At 38.1% G+C, this 22,513-nt stretch overlaps 1 protein-coding gene across 3 annotated transcripts in view; it reads right to left on the bottom strand.

The window, feature by feature from the left end:
* Window positions 1–22,513, bottom strand: part of MPDZ (multiple PDZ domain crumbs cell polarity complex component) — a 358,570-nt gene that overhangs the window by 237,303 nt on the left and 98,754 nt on the right. For all 3 annotated transcript variants that reach the window (XM_082401563.1, XM_082401561.1, XM_082401564.1), the window contains exon 2: window positions 5,664–5,853. The gene's annotated coding sequence lies outside the window, so the exon portion shown is untranslated. The remainder of the gene's footprint in view (window positions 1–5,663; window positions 5,854–22,513) is intronic.

The raw sequence follows: 22,513 nt of genomic DNA, 5'->3' as shown, positions 1-22,513 counted from the left end.
TTCCTTGAGGAGAGGAATGTTGTTAGTTTTATTGCTGTATCTCTCGCAGGGCTTGGATTCAAATCCTGACTCTATTACTCAGGACTACTGTGACCTTGGGCAAGTTACTTGATCTCAGTTTTTTCATTGATCTAGGAATATACTAACAACTGCCTTGAGGGTTGTGCGTATCTCTCTCTGTGTGTGTGAATACAATGTGGAAATTTGTTGAGGGTTGTGTATCTCTGTGTGTGTGTGTGTGGGAATACAATGTGGAAATTTGTGTAAAGAATTTAGTGCGGTGTCACTGAAAGAAAGTGTCCAATAAATATTATTTATTATTAAGTACCAAATATATTTCTTGATTAGAAATTAAGGCTTACTTTTCACATTAGCTAGCTGTGTGTTTTTGGCTAAGATGATCAACTTTCTGGGCCTCATTTTCCACTTCTGTTAAAGGTGGGAGTTGTGCTAGAATCTGTAAGCTCACTTGCAGCTTTAAAGATCAGTGATATCCCTGGGCATACTTCAGTGGTTTGCGAAAAGAAAGAAAAAAAGAAAGCCCAAAACCCACCAAAGAAGAAACATACTATACTTAGGCAATGTGGAAACTTCATCATGTAGTTTCATAACCAAATCTGTCCATTAGTCATTCTGTTACCAAGGACGAAGACAAAATGTTGATCGTAATGGGTAGAATGTGCATTAAGTGGTAGGACCCTTTAAAGAAAGAGAACGTTTTCTCCCTCCTGTCACGTGAGGAAAAGGATCCTTCCATGGCATTTTGTAAATGAATTCTTGGCTATTGCTGGGTAGTAAGTTCCCAAGTTTAAGGTTTACCATTTATTGGCATCCAACAGAGAAACAGAGTACTTTTATTTGGAAATAAATTTGAAAAGGATTCCAGAGAGCCCAGGCAGCATTAATTGTACTCTAGTTTGAGAGATTTTCACCTCTTCCGTGCTCTGTAACTAGCTGGCGTGCTTCCAACTGTAATTTAGACTTACCATGAACTGCAGGGTTTTTTTAATGTGTGCAGTGATTTTTTAAAAATCCAATAACTTCTTTTATTTGTTGTTCTAAATTTTAAATTTGCATCTGCTTTTCTTATTTTCCAGTACTCTCTAACCCCTATAAGTTTATTCTCAAAAAAAGGTACATTTTATCAGTGGTTTTTAATGATATTTTAAAACTTTGGCTATTTGGTGAATTTGGGTTCACTTGTGAAACCTTTACTAATCCCATTATAAGCTCCCATCAATAATGTCTCCTACCTCAAGACTGCTTTATTTAAATTACAATAGGAAATGCCTCTGAACCTTCAAACATCCCAATTTATGCTCTTTTAATCAAACAACTGCAAGCTAGGGTGACTCTCCTAGTGAACTCATTAAGGGAACCAGATTTCATTTGGGCAGGACTTGTATTTTTTAGAAGATTAAAAATGTAGGAGGATTCTATGCACAATCTCATTTTATAGCTGCCTATGTGTTATGACCAAATAGTCTGTGCTGTAATCAACCAGATATCAGCACAATCATTATTTGCAGAAACGAGTGAATAGATAGATGCACTTTGACCTAGAGAATCAGACACAGGTTCAAATTCTTATTTGTTAATATGGACTCATAATAGTGATGATGAATGTTAGGTAACATGTCTTTTTTAAAATCTGGGAATGGACTCTACCCTGGAAAAATGGAAGAAGAAATGTATGAGTTTATAGAACACAATAAAGATCAAGGCTATGTTTTGGTGGGCATGGGGAATATCAGTATTTACCTCACATATAGCCAATTAGAACAGGAGACTGACTCAAGGACATTTTAAAAAATTTATTTTTTATTGAGGGAACATTGGTTTATAACATTATATACATTTCATATGTACAACATAATATTTCTACTTTTCTACTTCAAAAGTAGAAATATTATGTTGTACATGTGAAACATATAATACACTGCATATACCATATACATATACTAGACTGTGCTTACCACCAAAAATTTAGCTTCCATCTGTCACCTTATAGTTGCTCCCCTTTACCCATTTCACTCTCCTCCACACCTTCCCCTCTGGTAACCATTATTCTGTTCTCTGTATCTAAGTTTTTTTTTTTTTTGGTTTGTTTTGGTTTGTTCATTTATTTTGTTTTGCTTTGTTTGTTTTTTATATTCCACGTATGAGTGAAATCATACAGTATTTGTCTTTCTCTATCTGACATACTTCACTTAGCATGATACCCTCAAGGTCTATCCAAATTGCTACAAATGGCAAGCTTTCACCATTTTATGGCTGTGTATTATTCCACTGTGTGTGTGTGTGTGTGTGTGTGTGTATCAGTTGATGGGCACTTACCTTGTTTCCATGCTTTGCCTATTGTAAATAATGCTGAGATGAACATAAGGGTGCATATATCATTTCAAAGTAGAGTTTTCATATTCTCTGGATAAATACCTAGAAGTGGGATAGCTGGATCACATGGTAGTTCTATTCTTAATTTTTTTTAGAATTTCCATACTGTTTTCCACAGTGGCTGTACCAATTTACATTCCCACCAACAATGTATGAGTGTTCTCTTTTCTCCACATCCTTGCCAACACTTGTTATTTCTTGCTTTTTTGATAACAGCCATTCAAACAGGTGTGAGGTGATATCTCATTATGGTTTTGATTTGCATTTCCCTGATGATTAGTGATGTTGAATGCCTATTCATATCCCTCTTGGCCACTTGTATGTCTTCTTTGGAAAAATGTCTATTCAGATCCTCTGCCCATTTTTTAATCAATTTGTTTGTTTTTTTGATGTTGAGTTGTATGAGCTCTTTTTATATTTTGGAAGTTAAACCCTTATCAGATTTTTGTTTGCAAATATTTTCTCCCATTCAGCAGGCAGCTTTTTTGTTTCATTTTGTTTGTAGTTTCCTTTGCTGTGCAAAAGCTCTTTCATCTGATACAGTCTCATTTATTTATTTTTGCTTTTGTTTCCCTTGCCTGAGGAGATGTATGCAGAAAGTAATTGCCAAGACTGATTTCAAAGAGCAAAATGCCTATGTTTTCCTCTAGGAGTTTTATAGTTTCAGGTCTTACATTCAAGTCTTTAATACATTTGAGTTGATTTTTGTGTATGGGATGAGATAGTGGTCTAGTTTCATTTTTTGTTGTTGTTGTTGTTGCATGTGGCTGTCCAGTTTTCCCAACACCATTTGTTTTTTTTTTCCATTTTATGTTTTTGGTTCTTTTGTTGTAAATTAATTGTCCATATGTGTATGGGCTTATTTCTGGGCTTTCAGTTCTGTTCCATTATGTGTCTGTTTTTCTGCCAATACCATGCTGTTTTGATAACTATAGCTTTGTAATATAGTCTGAAATCAGGGCAGGTGATACCTCTAGCTTAAGAATGGGTTTTACAGTATGCTTTCTGTCTTAGTCAAGATTGGCTCGGGAACTGGGAAGTCTGCAACTGAAGTAAGAGACTTCAGAGCCTACAATATGTGCCACTGAAATGCTCTGGCTCACTGGTGTAGTGGAAGCCAGTAGTGGGTGGTGGTGAGGCTGGTGTGTAAAGAGGAATAATCTTTTCCCTTCTCATGAGTCTTCAAAAGGTGGCCACACTTCATTTCTACACCAAGCTTCTTAAAGAATTTTCCATTGTTTTTCCCTTAAATTTTATGGATTATCTTTTCACCATTAAATCTTTGATTTATTAGAAATTTACAGTTGGTGTAAAGTGTCCTGTATGGGTCCAACTTATGTTTTCAGGTAACTACCCAGTTGTCTAATACCATTTACTGAATAATATATAATTTTTCAACTGGACTGATATGCTCCCTCTTTATATTCTAAATTGCTTTATGTATTTGAATTTATTTCTGGGTTCTCTACTGTATGTCCTTGCCCTGTCTGTTGACTCATGCATCAGTACCACACTGTTTTAATCACGAGAATTTAAATTTAAAAAATCCAGGACTTCCCCGGTGGCGCAGTGGTTAAGAATCCGCCTGCCATTGCAGGGGACATGGGTTCGAGCCCTGGTCTGGGAAGATCTCACATGCCGCAGAGCAACTAAGCCTGTGTGTCACAACTACTGAGCCCATGTGCCACAACTACTGAAGCTTGTGTGCCCAGAGCCCATGCTCTGCAATAAGAGAAGCCACCGCAATGAGAAGCCTGCGCGCTGCGATGAAGAGTAGCCCCTGCTCGCCACAACTAGAGAAAGCCCTCGGGCAGCAATGAAGACCCAACGCCACCAAAAATAAACAAATAAATAAATTTATAAACAAATAAATGAATAAATAAAAATCTGGTATCCCTTGTCCCTAGATCATGCCTGCATCCCATACTCTTAAAAGACAAATTCTTTATCATTTTTCATATTTTTCCCTAGGGTCAGTCAGATGATGATTCTGATTCATTGTCATCATCTCTTTCCTCCCATAAGCATTTACCTAGAACATATTTACTTAAAAATTAGGGATTTCCACAGTGTGCTTTACCAAATGACAGATATCGCAAGAGGCAGCTCTGTTGTAGAAAAAAGAAAGAATTCTAGCATATGAGAGAAATATTTCCAGAAATATCAGCTCTGGTTTCAGAAAGTTCCCTCCATCAGAAGTGCCACATCATTCTTTAGCACCGACATCAGGAAGATAAACAACTTCCATGCTTTAGAATATATTAATAATAAAGTTTGAATATGAAATATTTGAAGCTTCTTCTTAAAGCAAACTATTCTGTCACTATGGTATGTAAAATAGTTTTCTTTCAGTCATATTTCCTATATAAGTCTGCTTATGGTAAGATATCTGCAAAGCAATGCATGCAAAGTATTTTTTCTATTGCTTCTAATTTTAACACAATGGTTATACTTTTTAAAGAGGTTATTTTAAAATAAAAGAAACCTTAATGAAAAATTTAAAATATCAGGGGAGCTTACTATTTAAATCAAGACTTTGGTAAATCCCTTTGTTAAATGAACTACCATTGTTTAATATTTAATAAATCTAGATTTTTATTTTTCTAAAGGCCAGATATAGTTATAAGTTCATAGCTATAGCAAATGCTATTTTCTGTCTATTGGAGACTTTTTTGGCACTTCTAGAAAGAAGGGAAACAGTGGATCCAGTAACGATGCAAGAGAGATCAAAGCAATTCCTTCTGTCAGTAATAGCAATCCATGCAAATCTCTAAACACCAAAGACTCTCTTCAGCTAAAGAAAAGTCCACCAGAGAGATCATTGTGAAAAAGGAATCCTAGAAAGTGGCATCATTTTCTAAATTTTATAAGTAGATTCTGCTTAAGGACAACGGAACTTGGTGTAGGAGAAGGGAAGTAAGGAAAGTGGAACTCAGATTTATTGAGCACTAGCTATGGTACGTCACATGCCTGCTAGCAAGACCTCTGTGTTTGCTCCTCTAAGGTGTGGTTGCAAATAGTGGGCTCCTGAGCTAAGCTGCCTAGGATTTGAATTCACTCCTGGCCACTTATTAGCCACCTGGCTTTGGTGCAGGTAATTTGAGCTTTCTTTGTTAACACTTTCATCAACATGAATAGTAAAATCAGATTATTGAGTTAGTTACTATTATGCATTTAAAACAGTGTCTGGAATAGAATGTTAATTTAATATTATTATTATTTCCACTTTACTGACAAGGAAACAGAAGCTCAGAGGTAAAGGCACTTACCGTAATTCATATGCTTATTAAGTGGTGGAGCTTGGTTGCTAGTCCTGGTCTGTCTGAAGCCCTGGTTAATGATTTCCTCTAGACCCTTGCTACTCAAAGTGTGGTCCCCAGATCAACAGCATCAGCATCACTTGGGAGCTTGTTAGAAATGCAGGATCCTTGGTCTGCTCCAGACTCCCGGAAGCAGCATCTGTAGGTGAACAAGATCCCAGGTGATTTCTATGCACATTAAAGAGACGTGTGTTGAGATGTGAGACAGAACACACCACTGTCCAATCAAAGCTCTGCTAAGAGGAAGGCCAGCAGAGATTCATTTGCATGCAATCTGTTGCTTTACAGACCTCAACTGTCCCAGAGTGGGATAGGTCTTCAACATCTTAGCCTTTATTTTCTTTATTGCAAGTGTACTGCCTATAGGCTAACTCTCAGATCAGGCTGTTAATTTGTCTCTGGTATGAACTGTCTCTACTATTCTCCCTCTCTCTGTCTCTGTCTCTCTGTCTCTCATTTTTTATTCCTCAATTTATACCTTGAAGGATATACTTAGGGTTGCTCAAGGCTAGTTGTGCTCTATGGTTGTGAGCAAAATTCCAGTGAAACATGCCTTGATAAAGGTAGGAGTTTATGAAAATAGGATAGATTACGGAATTGGACAAAACTGGGTCCAAATGCTAATCCTTTTACTTAAATTTTGTCTCTAAATATTTAATCTCTCTAAAACTTTGTTTCCTTGTCTTTAAAAATGGTGGTATTAATGGATATTCCTCAGTGTTGACAGGATCAAATAAAATCAAGGTCTGAGAGAGCACAGTGCATAATAGGTGCTCAACAAATTTAAAGTAAACTAACCCAGGACATTTCCTGCCAAAGTTAAGGAAACTTGCACGGGAGACACATTACATTTAAACGGGTGGGAGACAATGGCTGCCTTCAGGAAAAGCAGTGAGTTCAAATCGTATCTAAAGGAATATCTTCTATATTTAAAGACTAAGACAACTGTTTTTATGTGGAACAAGCCCCAGGAGGGCTCTGTTTCTTAGAGAGAATCATCAGCTTCAGCTTACTCTGTACAAACATTTTTTAGGAGGACACCATTTGTGAATTGCAAGAAATCTTATCCCTTTAATCACATCATTAAGAAAATAAGTTGCTCGAATCTTAAGAGGAATTTTTATTTCTTATCAGAGCTAATTCTTTACATGGGAACAAAGCACTAATTTTATTATTAAAAAATTGAAGGTAGTGAGCAGAAATTTGCCTTCTGTTATTATGTAGAGAGGAAGCAGCTTCCATAAAGGAATGTGCATGCACATGGCAGAAAGGCCAAGCACAGCACTGCTGAGCCTTTCTTGGTTCCGGTTCTCAGGACCACGGTGTGTAAGGAACAAGAGAAATGCCAGGCAAACATGGAGCTGTTCTGCTCTATGAGGCACCCACTGAGTTAAGGACAGAGACTCTAGATACACGTGAAATCCTCAGGCTCCAAAGCCCAGTTAAGTCCCTGAAATTTTTCAAAAATGGTAGAATCATGCATATAAAAGATCATATATATTTTCGAATAAAAATAGTTTAAAAGTAATTTGAAAAAAAAACTATTACATTACACACAACTTTATTCTCTTCTTTTCCCATGGTCACAGACTCCTTAAACATGAAATGTAAAAGCAACCTAAACACTTTTGCCTCACAGTTGGGCTGAAGTTATTTCAGAGTTTTGTGTGGTTTGGCACACTTGAAGTTGGGTTTCATTGTGATTTATTTTTATGTGCACATCACATAGGTACACAGTTTCTGCACATTTTCTCTTGATTTAAGAGAGAAGAAAAATTCCTTTTTTTAAGAGAGAAGAAAAATTTTTTAATGAGAAGAAAAAAGAAATAGTAAAGAATCCTGCACAGATTGGGGGCAACTTTTAAATTTCCTGCTAACATAGGTTTATGGAGACTTGGTAGACTATGTAAATGTAAGATGATTTGTTTTTTTCTCCTTCACTGAAGTATGCAGATATGAAGATGCCTGGGCATGAAGAGCACCTCTATAATGTCTATAAAATGTAGAAGAATTTTCTTCTGGTATACCCTTGAGAGATGATTTCCCTAGAACTCCCTTCCCTTCAGAAACCACATTTGTCACTGGGAGTTGAGAAGAGGGATCTAGTCACGGCTGCTGCTGCTGACTGCTTCCTTTCTCACCCTGCAGGACAGGGCTTATCCATCCCCAATCATGCCAGATGTATGGAAGAAGGTTCTCAGATACTTGCATTGCATCTACAGTGCATTCAGAGAAACTCAATTACCTTCCTTTACCACCACTTGTTAACTTTCCTATTTCCGTGATCTGTTTTTGTGTGTGTGTGTGTGTGTGGCTTTTTACTGTTGTCAATCTAACCCTCGAGTACTAGAATATTGGGAAGAACTATTTTGATTAACCTCAGTAACCCTTGGGAACATGGTTTTCAGTATTTGTTCTCCATCTCCCTGTTCCCCATAGTACAGTATATTTGTCCCACTTTAGCTTAATGAACTAAAAGGGGGCTGGTGGGCAATCCCACTACTGGGCATATACCCTGAGAAAACCATAATTCAAAAAGACACATATACCACAGTGTTCATTGCAGCACTATTTACAATAGCCAAGACATGGAAGCAACCTAAGTGTCCATCGACAGATGAATGGATAAAGAAGATGTGGCACGTATATACAATGGAATATAGGGCAGGAATAAAGACGCAGACTTAGAGAACGGACTTGAGGACACAGTGAGGGAGGGGAGGCTGGGATGAAGTGAGACAGTAGCACTGACATATATACACTACCAAATGTAAAATGGATGGCTCGTGGGAAGCTGCTGCATCGCACAGGGAGATCAGCTCGGTGCTTTGTGACCACCTAGAGGGCTGGGATAGGGAGGGTGGGAGGGAGGCTCAAGAGGGAGGGGATATGGGGATATATGTATACACATAGCTGATTCACTTTGTTGTACAGCAGAAACTAACACAACATTGTAAAGCAATTATACTCCAATGAAGATGCTAAAAAATTAAAAAAATAAAAGACATAATGAAACTTGAGAAATGAAAAAAAATGGGGCTGGTGGGCAAAGGGGAGATGTGAAGCATTCACTTGCCTTGGAAGAATAAAACTATCATGCTGTCTCAGAATATGAGAACCTAGAGGTCATGGATCATTCTGAAATTTCAGCAATTTCTCAGTCTTCAGGCCTCCCATTGCAATACCTTTATCAGCAATTTTATTTAAATGAGAATTAGAATTCTTTCTTGAACTCTTCTTTGTGCAAAACTGGCAGGGAGCATTCAAACATCTTGCAAGCTGTGACTATTTTCTTTGCTCTGGATTTTGTCCTGGCAGGTGGGAAGACAGTGGGTAGTGAAGATGTCTTGAATTTCCGGAGTACAGAATTAGGGATCTATTCCACTGGGTAATTCCAAAGCATGCAGAGTGATGTAGGAGCACCATTATACCTCCTAAAGTTATCAAGTTCCCTGATGTTCCCTGCAGCGTAATATGTGGTTTTCTTTTGAATGCTTCTGAGATGAAGTGGTTACATTTTATCATGGGAACTACCATATTTTATCAATTCTAAGCCATTCATATTTTCACATTTTAACTTCTCTGATATTGAAATGTGTCTTGCAATTGATGGTGCATCATAGTTTGATTGCCAGTATTTTTTTCTTCTTAGTGACACATAAGAGTAATGTTCCCTATTACAATCAAAGTCATCTTAGACTTAATGAGTTACATTACACCTCTTTAAGTGCACCTTCAAAGATCTCCTACCTTTCAAATCTAGAATTGTAATAGGAATCACAATCCTGGCCGTCTCTGTATTCTATTCTCCAAAGCAAGAACATTTGAAAGTACAATTTAAAATAAAACAAATTAACAAACACTACAAAATGTTTAGAAAACATTTAATGTTTCAATTTATTGTCATTTACTATAAGCTGTTGTTCTGAGAGATCTTTTCCTCTTAAACTCAAGTGTCCATAACAAATAAGGCCTTCATTTGCAAATGGTGAGCCATGGTAATCAAATAACTACTGCTGTATCATCAGTCTCTACTTCCAACAAAAGAATATCCTGAATTGGATTGATGCATTCGATCTGATCAATTACTGCAATAGTGAAAGTGTCTACAATTCTGAATTAACTGTGTCATGACTGATTTAGTTATACTAGAGTCAGGATATCATTAAACCTTAAAGTCATTGTTCCAAAGACAGCTTATACATTAGATTATCTTCAAATATGCACGAAGAGCTTAGTATAGCTCTCTAGTGATTTGCTAGGTTCTCTAGATATTTAATCTTTGTTCAGATTTGTGCTTGGTTTTGAATAAAGTTAGGAGAGAAGGGTATGAGACTGGAGGCATTTATTGAGTGAAACCACCCTGAATCTTTCATGGCTACTGACCAAGCAGTAATGGAAAACGTGAACCAAGAAATAAAAATCTCATCAACACAGTGAAATCTGTTCTTCTCTCTCTATATATAAACCTTATGTGTTGGCTTTGGCAGCAGTTTGAACTTTGTCATTCCAATAAAGTTCCTGAAATTCACTAGATATCACTTCTTTTTATGGGAAAACATCTGCAAGTGTATTTATTTGGTTATAAACAAAAATATGCTTTACTTTTTCAAATGACATTGCAGAAGTATTTATTTGTTATTTGCAATATGCATCATTAGCCCATCACAAAACCCTGTGAGCACATGCACATTATGAAAACATCATTCATAAGTTTAAAAATATACTAACTAGAGAGGCATATAGAGTTCTCTGTACCTTAGAACATTTCCATTGTACTTTTGAAAGAATTTTACTTGGTTGAACAGCAAACTGCTCTTAAACATTCTTTCAGGAAATTTAGTTAAAACTTTCCACTCTTAAACTTGATCCAGACCACAGTTTAAATCTTTGAAAACACACACAAACACACACACACACACACACACACACACTACTGTATTTTATGTACGTAAGATGAAAAATTTTTTCCACATTTTTAACATTATTGAAATTTGATGCATCTTATAGTCAATGGCAAGACATAGTTGGGTTGGAGTGTTTTCTTTTCTTTATGGTAAAAAAGATGATGTGAAATTTTACAACCAACGCTCTCATAGATAAGATAGAGGTTGAGGAGGATGATGAGGATGAGGATGATGGTGATGGTGATGGGGATATAATAACCACTATTTATTGTTTACACTGTCTTAGGTACTGCTTGAATACCTTACATACCTTATTCAATGTTCACAAATACACCAAAAAAGCAGATAATTGTTAGATAATTTCCATAGGTGAGGAAACTTAAGGCCTGGAGAATTTGCATATAACTTGCTCTGCCACTCATTGTAAATGTTGAGGTTAGGGTTTGGATTCAGGTATGCTGATGCAAAAGCTTGATCTTTTAAGAGGGGCACAATGGACCAACTTAAAAAACACCAACTCATTCATGTCCACTTTTGTCCAAAAGCCTGCATTTGGAAAGTATCATAATTTCTGCATGGCACTCTCACAATGATAATAAAGTTAGATTAACGATGGCATCATTAGGTGCTAAAACTCATCTTTCTGTATCTTTCTGTAAAATGTCAGCCTATTCAGGCAGAAAAGCTTGTCTTCTTTCAATTTATGTTTTCTGTAGACCTTCTTTGGGTCAGGCACAGAGCTGAGTAAATACTGGAGGCAGATAATGAGGAAAGGGATTCAGTTTAAATAAAACTAAGGAGCAAGCCCTGGGTCAAAATTAAGGATCAGCAGTTCTGGGTTCTACTGCAGTGATCTGCTATCACTGTCTTGTTGTGAAATATGACATACGAGTCCTTCCCTGTGACTAGGCTTATGCATAATAAACTCTGTATTACATTTCACAATTGTGATCATAAAACGAGATTAAATAAGATAGTTTACAAAGCACAAACAGAAATAGATATATTTGGCACTATTCATTTCTAATGGACTTATTATAGGCATAATCATTGACCAGAGATCTTTTCATGCAGACATTGAGCTTCACAATAGAAGGTATATGTGGGGAAAGCAGAATTATGCTCTAATCTCAAATGAAACATTTCATAGCTCTCTATAGCCATTTCATTAGCATCATTAAATTAATATTGTCTCTACATATAGGCAAAAATCTTCAGTTCTCTGTCTCGGTCTCTCTAGATCTGTCTCTAGCCTGGTGGATAATATATTACCTTTGGTCCTAGAGGCAAACAGATTGATTTGAGTCCCAGCTTCAACACTTAATTGTGCCACCATGAGCCTGTTGCATAACCTCTCTGAGTCTCAGTTTTCTTATTTTAAAATGGGAATAGCATCTTCCATTCAAGATTTTTTAAAGGACTGAATGGCATAAAGCACTTAGAAGAGGGCCCAACACATAGTAAAGATTTAATAAATATTGACTATTATTGTCCTAATATGTTGCAACCATCCACCACTATTTTAATTCCACTGTAAATTCCACATGGACTCAGCAATTCTGATATGAAAACGCTATTCTAGGCACCATGGATGATATAGAAATAATTAAATACTGTCCATATTCTTGAAGAAATTACATGTAGTTTAATTTCTGCCAAATCAACTATTTTGCCCATTTAGTTCATCCAATTTGATGTATTACAGAAAGCAATGAACTAGCATTTTATTTTTTTAAATGTATAGGCTGTCATTATACAATGTATAAAACCAACTTGGTCTAAGTAATTGCTTTGGATGAACCCTAGACATTATCCCTTTCTCTAGATGAGTCATCATGTTTATATCAGCAATTTATCTCTGCAACACTGATTGAAAGCTCAATTTCATTTCTTCTATTCTTACATGAAGGCAGCTATTTCTGAGCCTTTAGGAATCGTCTTTGTTTCATCTACCTGTCATTGCCTTCCAGATGGCTTTGCCAGACTAAATTCCCATGTCTGCTCTATTGCTGCCCATCTTGGACATCTCTCCAAATTTTTCCTGAAGATTTATCCTGAGCACCCTAAGTTGACTTCTTTTTATTCTTGTACCCACACCATCTTCATCTTTGGAGGCCAGTTAAGATCAAAGACTTTAGAACCAGACTCCCTGAATTCAAATCCTAACCAGTTGTTTGAACTTAGGTGAGTTACTTCTTTTTGCTTCAGTTTCCTCATCTATAAAACAGAGTTCTTAACCCTAGTACCTACCATAGAGGGTCGTTAGGACAATTAAATGAGTTAATATGTGTAAAGTGCTTAGAATAGTGTTTGACACATAGTAAATGCTATATAAATGTTTACCATTATTATTACTGCTTGTTTGTGGTCACTCACCCTGGGTTCTTGATACTGTCAGGTACCTTTGTAATTTTACCATTCCAATATATTAGAATGGTAAAATTAATGGTAAAAATAATGGGTGATGTGAAGTAAGAACTAATCAGCGAGGGAACAAATGTAGAACACAGATCTACGTTAAAAGTGATAAAGCTACGATGAGCTGGGAAAGTAATGGAAGGTTAGACAGGACAATATTTCCAGTAGATGGAAATGAAAAGTCTCAAAAATCTGAGAACAGGTAGCTAGAAAGATGAACTGGAAAACATAGCTGGAAAGGTATCAGTAATCGGCATGGTGATGGTAATTTTCCTAGAGTGATGCATTAAGATATTTCAAAGAATTGAGGATTAATTAGGATGAAAGGCAGGAGTAGGAGTTTGGGACAAAAAAGAAGTGAGAAAGAGCTTAAGCCACATTGCTCAGGAGATTGCCAATAGGGAAGATGAGCTTTCCTATTGCTTCTCTAAAAAAAAGTGGGGGTGACAGATGAGGTAAGAGAAATAAAAGAGAGACAGGAGCAAAAGGTAATGGAGAGGCTACCGGATGGGAGTCAAGACACCAGGCTTTCCTTGTCCTAGCTCTCGGAAGGACCGGGGGTGTGACCTTAGGCTTGTCTCTTAATGTTACTGGGCTAGATATACTTAAGGTCCTAAAGTCCTTTTCACCTCTAAATCCTGATGATGATACATGCTGAGATGAAGGTTGGTAGGGAAAAGTTATAAAGGTCAAATAACTTTTGCTCTTAGGAAAATAAAAGTCAAGGTCATCACCATGAACCAATATCACAGTCAGGCACATGGATGAATTTCATATGCTGAGTGAAAGAAGCCAGATGCATAAACCTCATACTACATGCTTTAGATTATATAGGTTCAAAAACAGGCAAAACTGATCTTCTGTGTTAGAGGTTAGAAGAATTATTACCTTCTGGAGATGGTATTAACTTGGAGGGAACATTTTGGGGTGCTAAAATGTTCTCTGTGTTGATATAGGTAGGGATTTCACAGGTGTGCCTGTAGGTAGGTAAAAGGGATAGAGCTGTACTCTTAAGATTTGTGCGCTTTACTATTATAAGTTGTACCTCAGTTACAACAAAAAATAAGTGAAGGTTCTACCTTTTCTTAAAAAAAGGGAAAATATATGCTCAAAATGAAAAGTAAGATGAGAAGTTGAGGGCCCTGGTGCAAGGCAGTTTCTATGGGGATGGTTCCTAGGTTACAGAGAGATGAATTACTGGATTGTATCATAGGTACATAGATACATTAACTGCTTTCTGTGGTAAATAGTTACTATTACTGAACCACACTTCATTTGTACTAATTTTACAAATGTGTTCCATATGCACTCATGATATATAATAATAATATGTATAATATAACACATAAATATATAATAATGATAATATATGCGTATATAGGTATTATGTATATGTGTGTGTGTGTATATATATATATATATTTATTTATGGATAAATATATTAGAACAATAATCTTCAAAGAGTTCTAAGCCTGATGCTTCATGGAAGATGCTCAAGGTCACTCTGTAGGATGAAGGGAAGGTGACCCAGCAGTCTGAACTCCCTGCCCCTTAATGGCCAGTACAGTTCTACTTTAATCTGTTTTATAAATCATGGTTTGGCCATAAGAGTAAATCTGTAAACAGATTCCACTGCTAAAAATGTTTGAAAATACTGTAGGGAGTTACACATAAGATATACATAGATTACCTGCGATTTAAAATTTCATTTAAAAAAAAAAAAAACATAGGACCATCAGGAATTTTGATTGAAGCCCTACTAGAAACTCTGAGAATCAGAAAATTCAAAGTATACTTTCCTCTTCAAGCTAAAGGCCCTATGCTTGCTTTGGGGTGTTGGAAATATGAACAGGTAAAGTCCTTATCCTTAAGTAGTTTAAAAGCCATGGCAAAAGGCCCCTCAAATCAAGCCGCAGTGCTTCTGATCTCCTAAGACTAAAGATTCTGGATGAAAGAAGTGTGGCATTTTTTTTCTGTTTTGTCTGTCTGTCCTGACTTCTCATTGCCTGATAAAGGAAAAGTTTTAACTCTCCTGTCTGCCAGGAGAATTTCGCCCCTTTGTTGAGTTTCTAGAGCAGCGTGCATGTAAAGAGACCTGATAGGACAATGTGATTTTATGAGAGTTTTATGGAGTGATCGTCATACTCTAGTTCCTTATTTATTCAGTTGCGGGGGAGGAGGAAGGAGGCACCCATGATGATCACTGTTATTATTGTAATTCTAACCACATATCCCACCAACTGGAGTTTCCTGTTTTCACCACCTTTGACAGCACCTCTGCCTCCCCACCCTGCAGGTTCATTCTTCTCTTCATCTGTTCAATTGACACTTATGACACTCATCAAGCATTTGTTTTCATACCTCTCCGGATTTAAATATTGCTCATTGTTTCTTTTGCTTACTCAGAACTCATGTCCATCATCAGCATGGTAACTGCCTGTAATATGCTAGACTTTATCCTTAGTAAGTTTCCTTTTCCAGGGACCTACTGGATATTTAAAAGCTCCTAATCACGAAAGTTGGCAAAGACTTTTATTGTAGTGTGTGTGTGTGTGTGTGTGTGTGTGTGTGTGTGTATGTGAGAGAGAGAGAGAGAGAGAGAGAGAGGGTCAAATTGCCTTCTAAATTACCTATCTACCTTGATGAATGAAGCTATCCACCTTGTACATATATTCCTTCTCATGTATCTTGGCATCTTTATGTACAAAAACTGCTCCAATTAAAATAAATGGATTTAAAATATTCTAAAATTGTAAAATTGTTTCAGTTGCAACATTTTATTTGCCATTAAAAATTCCCAATGTGTCTGTGCTGATGGAGCCCCTCTTTGGCCATCATCTTATTATTTTAAGCATCTCTGTATTTTGTGTTTAAGTTTTTGCTCATAGATTTGATGCTGGCTAACCAAAATCAGGAAAAAAAAATCTCTACTTTGTACTTTCATACCACGATTTATTTTTCAAAAGGTGAACATGTTTTTAATCTGTGATGGTATAATTTATGTTCTAACAAGCATGAAGTTTTAGAGGATCAGATTAGTGAAGCGTAGAGCAGTTGGAACAGCAGATCACATTCCTGGACTTCCCACACAAATGTTTCCATGCACTTTGGTCCATTCCAAAACCTCAGATTTCCTATAACCTCACGAGGAGCCTCCAGCCGCTATTCTCTCCTGATAAGCTCCAGATATATTTATTTTACCGGCTCACCTTCTCCATAAAATGGAATTAGAAGGAAACAAGGGGCTCTTGGCTTTTACAATTTATTATCCTTCAGAGAATTAATGTTTGTACTTTTGAGCCACAGAAACCTTTGTTCAGACAAAACATTATACTAAAGCCAAGGGTGGAAAACAGATAAAAGTTTAGTTGCTCCAGGTGAATTAGGGAGGGGGCCCAAAGCCCTGGCAGCTGGCCCCATTCCCATCCAACAGAGGCTCCAGAAGAGCTCTCCTGAGCAGTATAGAATCTATAGACTCTGTTGACTGAGAGCAGTGGTTCTCAATCCTGTTTGCCTGTTAGATCATCTGAGGAACTTGTTAAAAATATCCTTGCTCAGAACCCACCCCCAGATATTGTGATCCAACTGATACGGGTTAGGACATAGACAAGTGTTTTGTGTTTTTTTGTTCTGTTTTTTTTCAGGGCCCCAGAGGTTGTAAAATGCAGCCGTGGTTAAGAACTACTGCTTCAGAGCCGTGCTGCTCAAATGTGAGTGTGTATCAGCACCACTTCGGAGCTTGCTCAAACACAGCTGTCTGGACCCCACCCCCAGAGTTTCCCATTGGGTAGGTCTGGACTGGGGCCTGAACATTTGCATTTCTACAAGACCCCAGGGGATGCTGGTGTTGCTGATCTGGGGAATTCATTGAGAACAACTGCTTTGAAGAAATGATAAAATCAGCCAGGATTATATCACTTCTGCTAGGACCCGGGGTAAAGTCAACTTCCATTGGGCTTGCTCTCCTCTACCCTTTTTGGAAATATAAATCTTATGTCCAGAAGTGCCTATCATATAAGGTACCAATTATTTTGGGCAGGCATATGGGGTCTGGGGTTGTGATTCTCTTTCTCCCTCAGTGAAGCCTCTGCCCCCAAATGTATTTTACAGAACAAGGAATTATACTGGAACCAATTTTCCAAACTATAAGGACATTGAGGCAATAGATTGAAAAGAAGACTTATTTTAAAATTAAGAAATAAACACATATGATAGAATCTGCACAGAGTGAATCATGGGAGTCCGTGCGTCACATTGGGCAACCCAGAGCAGATGAAGACCTGCGTTTGCCTTTGAGGAAATTAACCAAATCAGCACTAGGCTTTCCGCTTCCCATTGTTATCTCTTCCCATGCCCTTCTATTACTTTCCAGACAGATGAGGTCTAGGGAGAAGAGCAATAAAATATCTACTTCATGCTAACCATTTGGGGGCAACCAGATTTGGAAAAAGGCATTAATAAATATGAAAGGTTAAACAGTTTTGGACTCGAGTATACTTCCTTCCAGAATATCACCTTGGATGCATGACAAGCTTAGTCACTTAGAATCATAAAGCAGATAAACTCTAGCTGTGTGTCTACAAGCCATCTCCTTGAACTGGGAGGACGGGTGATTACAGAACCTAGGTACTGAATCCTGTCAAAAACACAGGTGTAACAAGGCAGGAGACAGTGAAAAGTGTCCATCGTATGAGCCCCCTCATTGCCTGCAGTGTGTGCACTAACAGAGGCAAGAGCTTGGAGACAGGCTGGTTGGCATGGGATGATTGATGTTGACTGTTAAGGGTGGAATTATGTCTTCCCAAAATTCATATATTGAAGTCCTAACCATCAGTACCGCAGAATGCAACTAAATTTGGAAATAGGGTCATTGCAGATGTAATTAGTTATGATGAGGTCCTTGGGTGGGCCCAAATCCGATATGACTAGTGTCCTTATTAAAGGGGGAAATCTGCACACTGAAACGCATACACCCAGGGAGAATGCCATGTGAAGATGAAGGCAAGGATAGAGGTGATGCTTCCACAAGCTAAGGAACCAACTCTGCTGACACCTTGATCTCAGACTTCTAGCCTCCAGAACTATGAGACGGTAAATTTCTATTGTTTGAGCCACGTGGTCTGTAGTATTTTGTTACGGCAGCTCTAGCAAACCAATACACTGAGCCCGATAACCATGTCAGATAAGCGTGCAGTGAGGGAAGCCCCACGTGACCCCTCCTAGGGAACTGAAGCCAGCATGTCATGAGGGAGCCAACATTAGATGAGGCACAGAGGCCAGTCACGACTGCACGGAGAAGAAGCGATACCCATCAGGGATAGGTCCATGCAGCAGCCAGTAAAGAAATGAGACAATAATAAACATCTGCCCTTTTCCTTCAATCTGCTTGTCCCGATCAAGGTTGCTGGGTCTTGAAAAGGGCATAGGAAAGAGTCGTTGTAGCCAGCCATATAACCTGCCCTCCACCCTGGGCAGTCAGAGCCTGGTTCAAGGCTGCTGGGTGTGAGGACAGTGGGGAAGTAAGAGGTGAGATTTAAATTACTTGGGATGGAAATTTAAACAGATTTAAATTTTAATAATCTGAAGGGAGAGAAAAGTCATATTGCTGAGGGATGGGAAAGGGACAGTTACAATAGCACTGAAAAGTTGTGACCAGAGAAAAATTAAAGGGTTTCATGATTATGCCCCACTGAGACTTATACTGACTGGAACTTGTCAAAAACTGGAGGCAATAAAAGCCATAATTACAACACCAGTAATAATATCCAGCTAATATTTCTTTTGCACTTAAAATTATATTCTGGGCTAAGTGATTTGTATGCATTATACTCACTAATTCCTACAGAGCCCCAGTGAGAGAGGGGATAAAATATTACATATTAGGAAATTGAGTTTCAAAGAGGATAACTTGTGTAAGGCCACTCAGCTGACAAGGGTTAAGAGCCAGGGTTTGAACCTCTGTGGAGGAGACCCACAATTGCCTGAGCTCCCCCATGGCCCAATAGGGCCCCTACATGCTTTGTTTCTAAACTTCAATGCATCTGTCTCCCACCCAAGAATGGGCTCTTCTCGGGCCTTCTAGGGAGTGCTCAGTCAGGTATGTCATAGCAACTGCCTATGACATGCAACTAAGAGATATGGCTGCTATAAATGAAAACAGTCTTTAGATGCTGAGATGGTCTTCAGTCTCCCTCAGAGTTTCTGAAAGCAAGCGCTCAACTATACTATTTCATCTGAAAACAAAATCATAATCCTCATTCCAAGGACCAAGGCATCAACCCACCTTGATTCTGGTTAATATGGCCTTTGTCACGACTCAACACTTCATAAAAGAATGTTAGGTTGATGGGAAGGATACAATTGTCACCCATGTTAAGCAAAATAAGTCAGAATATAACATTATGCGTATACCAGAGTTCCAATCAATCCCAAGAGAAAAAAATAAATTAGAACATTAACAATGGTTATTCCTGGCTGATAATACAGTGAGCAATTTACTTTTTATTTTTTATCCCTCTGAATGTTCCAGTTTCCTTACAATGAACGTGTACTTTTAACCAGAAAAATAGATTGCCGCCAGGTACCGTAGGCCCTGCCAAATGCCTCAGCACAGCAAAACAGTTACCTCCCTGAATTTCGGTGGCTAGATAGGAAAACATTTCCTGGTCTCATCAATATTATTGTAATACATTTTATCCTTAACAATTACATTTCTGCCCTTTTCCATCATTTTCAAAACATTTTATCTCCTTTGTCTCTGTTTTTATTAGTGTGGGCATATAGTATATTATGATTGAAAGTACTAAAGGAGATTTGTGGCTTTGATTTCATTTTTGGTGAACCAGCAAAAACAAAATTGATGATTTTTCCTTATGCATAAAGTATCTTTTGTCGTGCAATTGGTTTTAAAGTATTCTCAAGTTCCACTCCAAGCCCCACCCGTGTGTTGAAATTTATGAGAAAAGGAATTATCTGAAAGCTCTGAATAGAATAAAATTACTGAGAAAAAAGGCATTTGCTGAACATCTAGTCCAACTTTCTCTACAATTGAGAGAATAAACGCCAGAAGGACTCGTCCATAGTCATTCAACCAGCAAACCTCAGAGCCCAGGCTAGAAATCCAGTCAGATCAGGCATAAATGAGGGGCCCACTAGGTACTGTAGTAGATAATAGTCATGTAACTAGGTGAAATCTTATTTTATCAGCTGGTATCAAGGGTCTTCCTAAGGAAGAAATTGTTTGCCTTAGGAAAATGCCTTGGAAACCTGCTTGAGGCTAAGGCTGAAGCCTTAAGGCAATAGTGGTGAGGAGAGGGAACCACCCTACTCCGTGTAAGAAATGAGCATGGTTTAAGTGTGGGAGCTGGAGCCCATTCGGTTGAAAGGGCCAAAGGCATTTTAAGAAAAGAGATGTCTAATATTTGATTTTACGTTGTTCCAACAGTGGAACAACTATAAGCTGCAGAGTGAACAAAAAGTTTACTCGAATCAGGAAATCATAGAGGGGAAATATCAACCACTGATTAATTACAGAAGTATGGGGGAGGACATTGAGTTTCCCTTGGGGCAAATAATGGAGTTTTTATACAGTCATCTCTACATTTTTGGGTACAAGGTGTCCCCAGGGACCTCATGAGATATGTGGTATAATAGCTATCAGCGGTCATACAGTCTTTTAGGCGCCAGGCACTGCCATAGCAACTTTTCATATATTATTTGTAATACTTAGGAAATCTCTACAAAGAAGTTGTTATTAGCCCTTATTTTTAGATTAGGACACACAGGCTTGGAGAAGTAAGGGGTTAGATGCAAATGTTGCCTCCTCCATGTACTAGCAGGGTGATCTTGAGCAGGTCACGTAATCTCTGAGCATCTGTTTTCTCATCTATGTAATGGGGAGAATAAGTATGTGAAGACTTAACATGTAACCTACTATGCCAATCACCTAGCACAGTGTCTTAAATATAAAGGATGCTCAATAAATGCATTCTTAAATGGAAATTAGGACAAACTAAACATAAGTTTGGAGATATTCCTTAAAATTGAATGAGGCATAGTTAAGGGAACTAAAATATGATACGTTCTCTATCCGTTCTTATTCACCTGATTGATGAAGAAGTTAACTAAAATAGCCCATTGTGACCTGACACCGACACGTTTTCTTCCGTTTCTAAAACTTAATTTGATATAGACTGGGATTACAAAAAGCTTCACTATATTTCTCACTTTTTACTTGCCTCTCTTGTTTCTCTTACTTTCGTTCTCCTTTCCTCTTCTTCCTTAAAAAAATTTTGACATTAGACAATGGTTTTAAATAAAATGAATATTATCTCATAACTCAAAGCAGGTGCCCTGGACTGTAGCCCTTGCAGAGGGATATGAGATTCATATTCTTTACAGCTTGAATGTAAGGTCCCTGAAAGTGGAGATATTGGTTTTGTGCACTCAAGTGTGTAGGACGGGGCCTGACATGCAGGAGACCATCAAACTGTATTTATGGAATGAGTCAAAAGGTTTCCAAAAAATTCAGTTTATCAATTCTTCTTAGATTATTATGCCTTGGAATTGTACTGCTGGTAGTGTTTGGGGGTCTAAAAGAAATTTTTGCTGGTGGGGCCTATAAGTGGTTTGTAGTAGAGCCTCCGTGGATGATGGGAAGGCAGGATGCTCCTCCAAAGAACTGGGGATGGAGAGAAGACACTGCCTGCTCCAGGACTGGTCCCACACACAGGCAGTGGGCGTCACGATCTCTAAGGTATTAGTGGCCAATTGTAGCCCTGTTTCCTGGATGAGGAAACTGCGGTGTAGCAAAGACGTTATAAAACTAAGTGCAGAAGTCCTTACACCATTAGTGGTTTTCAGATCTGTTGACCACCATGACCCTGTTTATTTCAAAACAATTGCTTGAACTGTCAGACATTTAATAGCCCGGCTACTTTATCTGTTCATGGGAAAGTACAAAACCATAGGCAGAGTACTGATTTTCCTCTTTTCTTCTTCCCTACCCTGCTCTCCTCCCGTGATTTTTTTTTTTCTTTTTTAGTGAACTGGTAATTCTCCCCAGAGACTAACTTAACTTCATAGATTTCTAAATTAGAAGGGTTTACTGAAGACTTTCTCTAAAGTCTCCGCACAGGCTAGCTGTAGCACTCTGCCAACGAGAATTTGAATTTGGTGTCATTAATGGGGAATGCTTAAGAACTTGGCAATCCCAACATCTCTGCTGTCTGCACTGTTAAAATTTAAAGAGCCCTCACTGCTGCTTTTGCAGCCCCTGCAACTAGACAGCCAGACGTTGAACTCTGACTTTCCTACTTCCTCCGCTCACTTAGGAGAAAGAAATGCTGTTCCCAGAATGGCTTCCTCAGAGAAGTCAATTGTCTTGGTAACTAAAAGCCCAACATGCCTCAATCACTCCCGTGTAGCTTTTAATGGAGGTAGGCTTGGGGGGGGGGGGTCTATGGCTCCTAGAAA

This window comes from Balaenoptera borealis, assembly GCF_965194805.1.
Source record: "Balaenoptera borealis genome assembly, chromosome: 8".
NCBI classification, from domain to species: Eukaryota; Metazoa; Chordata; class Mammalia; order Artiodactyla; family Balaenopteridae; genus Balaenoptera; species Balaenoptera borealis.
This window is presented reverse-complemented; position numbering and strand designations above follow the sequence as displayed.